The 9,215-nt window shown below is 33.1% G+C and overlaps 1 long non-coding RNA gene across 1 annotated transcript; it reads right to left on the minus strand.

The window, feature by feature from the left end:
* Positions 1–815: 815 nt before the first annotated feature.
* LOC143238862 (uncharacterized) lies at positions 816–2,946 on the minus strand. The gene is made up of 2 exons (XR_013020810.1): positions 2,790–2,946; positions 816–1,903 (listed from the first exon to the last, which is right to left on the minus strand). It is a non-coding gene; the product is annotated as an uncharacterized LOC143238862 (long non-coding RNA).
* Positions 2,947–9,215: the final 6,269 nt, after the last annotated feature.

The raw sequence follows: 9,215 nt of genomic DNA on the forward strand, positions 1-9,215 counted from the left end.
ATATTTTTATCTTAAGTGATACTTTTGCAGCTGCATCAACGATAACAGGTATTTTATATCAGACTTATATGTGGTTGTTTTGAGAGCTATGTATGCAACACTAGTTTCATCAGCAAGTTTATTCCTATAATTACACTTTACAAAGTTTATCACTGAAAATAATGACTCGCATAAACATGTTGATGAAAATACTCTTCACACTGCCATTGCGATATTTTTCAGACAGTCAAAAGTTTCAGGAATAGAATTCGAGAGTTTCAAAACCTCATTTTTTGCAATTTTTTCTGTTATTCCAGTCACTGAGCAATCTCTTTCAATATTTTCTAGTTCAGCTCTTAAGTCGACAAATTTTGCCTCCAAATTGTGCTGCTTTGTAAATCAATCAGTTAAATCTCAAAATTAGCCAAGTCAATCCACTGCAACATTTTTATTTTCAGTTTGTCTAACGTTACCCTGTCTGTATACTTTATGAATTTTGCAGTTTCATCAAATAACCTGAACTTATTAAATCTTGACGGAAATTGTTGAATAGTTGAGTTAATGATGCTTAAAAGTGGCATTTGCAAGCTCCGAATGTATACTGTCTCATAACTTTCAAGATCTGTCATGTGTATTTTTAGGTTTGGAAAATATTTAAAAGTGTCATTCTAAAGATCACGTTTAAATTTTTTTCAATTTGATTTCGAAAGCTTTTATGTTATCAAACAGAACATCAAATGTTTTGCTAGATCCCTGCAATTTGATGTTCAAGTCATTTAAATGTGAGGAGAAATATGTTAAAAAAATCAATCTACAAATCCACACATCAGATAATTCTTGTCCACGAAACTTTTCATTTGTCAAAAATAGACAAATATCATCCGAACCCTCAACAAATCGTTTAAGGATAGAACCTATACTTAACCAACGAACATGTACACCGAATTCGTCTCTCAGTAAATTCTGAAATTGCCTTTTTTGAAAGCATGCGCAGAAATAAAACTGTCAACCTTGGTTACCGTTTCCATTACTTTTTCAAGCTGCTTAAGGCCAGTTTTTGCACACAAAGCCTTCTCATGCAAAATATAATGAAAGCTTACCAGTGGATGTCCAACATATTTTCCAAACAGATTGATAAAACATGCTTTTCTTTAGGAATCATGCTAGGTACACCATCAGTTGTCACGTAAACTAGTTTGGAAAGGTCATCCTGTCGATTGGATAATTTGTTTACTACTGCCTTACATATTTAAGCTTCTGTGGTATGTTCAGGTGACGTTACCAAGTGAACCAGTTCTTCACAGATTTCATCACCCATACAAAATCGAGCAATAACGGCTAGCCTAGCTGATGTAACACCAGTGCTCTAATCAAGACAAATAGAAAGGAATTTATATGAACCAATATCTTTTGTCAGCTGTTCTGCTATGTTTGTTTCCATCTTTAACTGTGTTTCTACTCACTGGCAATTCCTTAATGCACTGAATATTTTTTCCTTTTCTCGAAAACCGTCAAAAAGGAAAAGAGCACATTCTAGCCATGATTCCTTAATATACTTCCTATCAATAAATGATGTTCCATGTTGAACAATAACCTTTGATATCTTAAAACTAGTAGCAACTAAGTTGGAATTACCTGAAACAAATTTCATCAAAACATTTGAGTGCGTGTTGTTGTTGTTTGATTTCTCAAGAAATGTGTTCTTTTTGTTCTTGCTCACTCTTATCACAAAGCCATTTATGAACAGTTTCACAATGCTGCTTTACAGAGGAAGTCCTGCACACCACTGTTTCAGAACATAAGATGCATAATGCTTTATCACCTTGTTGATCATGCCAAATCTATCAGTCCACGACTTTGAAAATCTCTGTTGCTGCTCCTTCCATTTTAACGTTTTTGTTTTTTTGTTGATTGAGCTGATATTCTGATAAAAAGGGTAATTATAATTAAAAATATCTCACCAATTAATTTAAATATAATAATAAAACTTACTGTAACATAATAGCAGGCGAAAATAAATCTATAATTAGCTAACTAATCAAAAAAATACCCATGCCACGCCAAATAATATAATTTTAACAATTCATATATTCAATGCGAGAAATAAATGCATATCTACCGTTATTATCCCTAAATATCCAGCACTCACTCACAGACAACACAAGAAAAATATAAGCAGAGCGAAACCAATACCAACAATATACTTCTATCTTTACTCACATACTTATGTATACATTGGGTCTGCGAGGAATTTTAAATGTGTCATCCGATGTCACATGTTCCCGCAACCGCAAAACTGGCGCCAAGAGGGCGCAAGATGTCTCCTGTGAACATTTCTCACTGTTCCCGGGTTGAAAAATCATTCGCTGCTGCATTTGGCAATAATGATAATCATTATATATATATATATCTACATTCTATGTGGTATTGTGTACTCTTGTTTTCAAGCACGTTAATTAAATCTACTAATTCAATAAAATAATTTGTTTATTCTATGTTTTGGGAACAGAACAGTATTAGTATTAATATATTCAACAAAATATTGTACTTTCAACGTCGCTTGATTTTGAATTGTTATAGTACTTTCTTAATGATACAAAAATATACAATAATATAATACATTTATTTCCATTCCTGGTTAATCATCTATAGCCATAACGTATTAAAACTTGCGGCAACAGCAGCCAAAAAAGCGTTGGGATGTCCCATCTATCAAAGCAAATCCAAAATGCTAAAATTGAACAAGCTGACCATCACAGAGAATCAAAATAAGGGGATAGAAGTGAATGTTTAAACCCACAATGCCTCACCTCATAAGCCTCGTCTCCTGCTGCCTTTCCTTTTCTGCAACCAGATGTGGGAAGGCAGTTACTCTTATTAAAGTTATCAAAGTTTTATAAATTGAAACAAAACCATCCACGAATTCTGCGTTATATAATTCCCAATCACTGCCCTTATAAAATTCTTAAAAAATGAAAATAAGAAAACTTACTTATAAATTTTTGAAGATTTATTTAAGTAAAATCTACCTTATACTTCTCTCTTCAGTCAAATCACACTGAATAAACACTTGCTTTGTAAAATTAAATCAGTAATTCAAAGTCAACCTTGATAAATGAACGACCTCTAAGTAAGGAGTTTCCATAAGTGAAAGTTTATTATTTAAAATAAATTTATATTTGTTATAAAAAATGGTAAAACATTTAGTTTTATTTCTCTATAACCATTATTTTTAGTTTATTTATGAATAAGAAAACATTATCTAAAAACCAGTTATTACTATTGCTTATCATTAAAAATCTTAGATAACTAACTAAGAACAGAAATAAATACATCAAATGTTTATAAATTCTTTATTGTTTAATAGTGCTGATTTAAACGCTCCTATTCCTATTACAGCAGTATGTCTATGGATTTACAACGCTAAAATCAACGATTCGATAACCTTCGGTGGGCTCAGCAGATACCCTGATGTGATATGTTATAAAAAAAAACACACACGCTGATCTAAATCGCTTATTTGCAATAATGTTATATTTGTTCTTTGCATTCAATAAGTTTGCTTAGTATAGGGATGTTTATAAAGAACTTTTAATTGTTATTTTTTAGTCACCATTCAAAACTAAGAATATTAAAACTATATTTCATACTTTTTTTTCATTTTTACATGGCGAAGGTTCTGTTTGTTGGTTACTATTACCAAAGAGTATCTTCTTGCCTTTTTTATGGACATTTTTGATAAAGCCTATAAGGTACAGCAGTCGCTGAAAATTTATATAAATAATTTTAATTTCATCGTCAAGAGTCGTGTGAAGACAAACTCTATAAACTGTTAAACGCATTGAAGTTGTAATTGATGTTTTAATCGTTTCACTGTGCCAAGTAAAAAAAAAATTAACGTAGCTTAGAGTGTTTGTAGGTTTTCTATAAATAGGAAAGGGCCCAGCATGGCCAAGCGTGTTAAGGCGTGCGACTCGTAATCTAAGGGGCGCGGGTTCGCATCCTCGTCGCGCCAAACATGCTCGCCCTTTCAGCCGTGGGGCGTTATGTGATGTTCAATCCCACTATTTGTTGGTAAAAGAATATACCAAGAGTTGGGGTGGATGGTGATGGCTTCCTGCCTTCCCTCTAGTCTTACACTGCTAAATTAGGGACGGCTAGCACAGATAGCCCTCGAGTAGCTTTGTGCGAAATTCAAAACAATATAAACAAACAATAAACAGGATGGAGGACTTTTCCGCTCTAGTTTTGAAAATGTGTAAACAAGGAAGGGATTTATTGGTTTCTCATTTAACTTTAAAATTGGAAATACGATGAAGTTCGTTAATTTTCTATTATATTCATTCTATCAAGTATTCTTTTTGCTTTTATTTTTGTTCAGCTACCATAGTTTTGTGAAATTCATTCTGTGGTGTTTAATTTTACCAATCAACCCCAGTTGTTTTATTTTTATTCGTATTTGTTTGATTATGCATTATTTTTATAAAATTATTATGGATTTTTTATCACATTCATCCTAATATCTGTTATTTTTACTAAGCTATCAAATCTTAATTGAATTTGTTCTATGTGCTTCCTTTCTTTAACTAAGCTATCACAACTTTGTTAAGTGTATACTCTGTCATGTTATTCTCACCAAGCTTCCACAGCTTTGTTAATACTTCAGCATAGTGTGTTTTAACAAGTTACTTACTATATGTTTGTTAAATCAGTCTCATATTTTGCAGTATATTACATTATACACTACTTAACTATGTGTGTGCTTAAGAAGAAACTGGAATTACAGAAGCCTCATATGACCACATACCTACTTAGTGCCTCGAGGCAGTTCTAATGGACGTTTGTGGCTTTAGTTTGTTTAGTGAAAAATTGTCAACATGTACTATCTGAGATTGATCTCTTTCTGTAATTCGCGAAAGCTTCATACAATGTAAATTTTTCTGTCGGAAAAGTGTGAATAATCATTGCCACCGGGGTGTGATTGAGAACAGGCGATTGAGAACAAGAGTAGCACATGGAACATCGTTTGGTTGTTTGTTTTTTAATTTACAGATAACCCTCAGTTAAGATACTACAAATTGACGAAAAATCGAAAACCACGTAAACTGTCTTAACTTCAATAGAAAATCAAAATGGTTCGTACACTGACTATTCAAATGCCCCCCGCTAGTACAGCGGTATGTCTCCGGATTTACAACGCTAAAATCAGGGGTGCGATTCCCCTCGGTGGGCTGAGCAGATAGCCCGATGTGGCTTTGCTATAAGAAAAACACACACAGACTATTCAAAACATACATACACACATATATATCAAATAAAAATACCAGTATCTGTTTTCAGAAACGATTATTTGCTTTCTTTTAAAATGTAGGATAAACTCTGACTTACCTTCTATAGATTCTTAGTTAACATGTTTTAGTATGCGAAATTAAGGTAAATTATTTTTATTGTTTGTAGAAACAAACGTAATTGACAAATTTTCAATCATAAAAAGGAAATAAATTAGAACATTTCTTTTTTTTCCTCAATACTCAATAGTTTAAATGCTAATAATTTAAAGTTGAAATTTTATTAAAGTTTTCTTTCATTTTTCCCACGTTTCTCAAACATGTAATGAAGTAATGTACTGAAGTGTAACTAGTAATGTGGGTTTGGGAGAATTTCTTTTACTGATTTATGTATATATATGTGTGTGTGTGTGTGTGTGAAAATAAGGCGAAAGTAGTCTAAATCCTTGACGCTAGTTTTCCAGCTAAATTTTAAGTGGCCACAAGTCATCTCGGCGGAAAGAATTCTCCCCTGCAGCAGCAAGTGGACACAAAGTTCAGACGAGAAGCATGGTTGTATAGCCTCTTTGGGGGAATTTTACAGCTTAAGAACTAAGAGATCGGGAAAGTTCTAACCATAAAAATCAACAGAAAAGTGAGAACGCTGATGTACGTGTCCCAAGCCGCTACCCAATGGAGCGACAGCGCAAAATTCATGGAACACTTTTCAAAGTCTGATGTCCAAACTTTTGCAAGAGTTATTATATCATAACTGCATGACATTTAGATTTATTACAAGAACTCCAGCAGATCTTATATTTTCATTTATCAGAATAACCCTATTTTTTTATACGCATCTATTCATATATTTAAAGATATTTCAATTAACAGAAAATAAAATGTCATCACATTTGGTTGTAATAAAATAGTTCTAAAGTTATTATAACATACTTTTTGTGCCATAAATTTACGTTTGAGATGTAATAATAATTTCACAAAGACACATTGATTATAAACATTTTACACTAACTGATTTATAGTTATTATCTGTAATTATATATTTTTATGGAGAATTTTATACATTTGCCAATTGCATAAATTCTTATGTTGTTGAAACTAATTTTGGCAGACGACATAACACATTGATACGTAATGAATCTTCCTGAATATTAAAACATTATGAATGTATTAGAAGGACTTTTTAGTAGTTGTGTCAAAGGCAAAAACTGACACAATCAGAGTTCGTGTGATGTCTTAAACTAAAGTTGTGTTTTTAAAATTATAAGATTATAAGATTACAATTATAAGATTGTATATTCTTCTTAGTTTGTAAATCATTTTAATGGTACTTTATTAAAAGTTTTATTGATAAAGAGATATTGTACGGTAATTTCATTAAATCTCGTAAATTGTAAACTAATTGTATTTTATGTTGTAAAACTATGAAACTTTAGAAAATTCTTTTATATGATCTAATATAAAGCAACATCGTCTAACATTAGATGTAAATATTCTCACTGTCACAAGCAAAAGGTATCATTGTGAAACAAGATTAGCTGTCATTCATCTAGATAAAGCTATAAAAATGTATTTATATTATTTAAATGTAATTTGTGTTCAAGCAGTGTTTCGAGACTTTTATTCATCATACGTTTCTACTTTGTTTTGCGAAATGTTTAACAGCTTTAAATTTCTAAAATACTAATACATCTGTACATATTAGTAACAAGATACTATAACATACTCTAGATATTTCTCAATTTATATGATTTATTTCAAGGTCGTTTTAATGTTTGGCTTGTCTTGAAATCATGTTCGTAAAATATCAAGCTTAAAGAGAAACACGTTTCCTAAATCGTACTATTTACATTGGAAATAAATTTGTTAAACATAGTGACTTAAATGTCATAATATTGTTTGCCCTAGTGCTCCAGGTTTTATTCCTTTATTCCTTAGTAAATGTTTGTTACGTTTTGAAAGTGAACATAAAGATAAACACATATTAATGTATTTACTGTTAAAGTATGATAAAATTATAAGGTACTGTAGACATTTATTAACTTTTCAATGCTATTTTTAATTAATTACTTGCCTTCATAGTATTTGAATTCCTTTTTCTTCAATATAACAATAATGTAGAGACTTTAGAACTGTAACTATGGTATTGAGAGAACGTATAGATTTTGGTATAATTTTGATGTGCAAAAAATATATACATAATGAAATTACATATCTCGTCACTTGATGTTTGTATAAACTGTGGTGTCTGAAGATGCTGTAGGGCTAATGTATGGAAATGTTTTCGGTTATATTATCATGTAAAGTAATAATCTAAAAATTGTCAAATAACGGGAAACTACTATTAACAAATTTTGATAAATGACATATTTAAAAGAAAGGCCTTTGATTTTAACTTCAGTCACGTAACATTTGTTGGTAATGATATAGATATTTTTACTTGCATTCATAAAAACTTCGCTTATTATCTGTTTTAGCTCACATGTTTTTGGAACGATGTGTATAATTTTACTTGAATGAGTGTGACGACAATGTTTTGTTTACTTCATGATTAACAGGAAGTTTCATTAATACTGTTAAATTTATTTGTCAACTAAAGAATCCACTGATAGTGAGTTGAATGTTTTAGTGGTTTGTTAACTTCGCGATCAACTGAAAGATTCGATAGAAGTTTATTAATGAAGAAATAATCTGGAAGTGTTCTTAACTTTACAGATAACTTGAAAACTCCGTGATCAGTTAATAGTGCTGTCAGTTTTTGAAATGATACGTTAACTCCGTGATGAACTACACTACATGGCTAAAAATATGTGGACACCCTTTTAATTAGTGGTTTCGGCTATTTCAGCCACACCCATCGCTAACAGGTACATACAATGAAGCATACAGACATACAATCTCCATAGACAAACATTGGCAGTAGAATGGGTCGTACTGAAGAGCTCAGTGACTTTCAACGTGGCACTGTCATAGGATGTCACCTTTTCAACAACTCAGTTCGTCAAATTTCTGCCCTACTAGAGCTGCCCCGATCAACTGTAAGTGCTGTTATTGTGAAGTGGAAAAGTTTAGGAGCAACAACAGCTCAGCCACAAAGCGATGGGCCACACAAGCTCACAGAACGGGACCGCCAAGTGCTGCAGAGCGCAGCGCATAAAAATCGTCTTTCCACAGTTGCAATACTCACTACCGAGTACAAACTGCCTCTGGAAGCAACTCAGCACAAGAACTGTTCGTCTGGAGCTTCATAAAATGGGTTTCCATGGTTGAACAGCCGCACACAAGCCTATGATCACCATGTGCAATGCCAAGCGTCAGCTGGAGTGGTGTAAAGCACTCTGCCATTGGACTCTGGAGCAATGGAAATGCGTTCTCTAAAGTGATTAATCACGCTTCACTATCTGGCAGTCTGATGGACGAATCTGGGTTTAGCAGATGCCAGGAGAATGCTACCTGCCTGAATGCATAGTGCCAACTGTAAAGTTTTGTGGAGGAGGAATAATGGTCTCGGGCTGTTTTTTCATGGTTTGGGCTAGGCTCTTTAGTTCCAGTGAGGGAAAATCTTAATGCTACAGCATACAATGAAATTCTACAGAATTCTGTGCTTCCAACTTTGTGGCAACAGTTTGGTAAAGGCCTTTTTTTTTTTCAACATGACAATGCGACTGTGCACAAAGCGAGGTCCATAAAGACGTGGTTTGCCGATGTTGGTGTGGAAAAACTTGACTGGCCTATATAAAGCCCGGACCTCAACCCCATCGAACACCTTTGGGATGAATTCGAACGCCGACTGCGAGTCAGGCCTTCTCGCCCGACATCAGTCCCCGACCTTACTAATGCTCTTGCGGTTGAATAGGAGCGAATCCCCGCAGCCATGTTCCAAAATCTAGTGAAAAGACTTCCCAGAAAAGTAGAGACTGTTATAACAACAAAGGAAACACCAACTCTACA

Source organism: Tachypleus tridentatus, chromosome 13 (genome assembly GCF_004210375.1).
Source record: "Tachypleus tridentatus isolate NWPU-2018 chromosome 13, ASM421037v1, whole genome shotgun sequence".
NCBI lineage: Eukaryota > Metazoa > Arthropoda > Merostomata > Xiphosura > Limulidae > Tachypleus > Tachypleus tridentatus.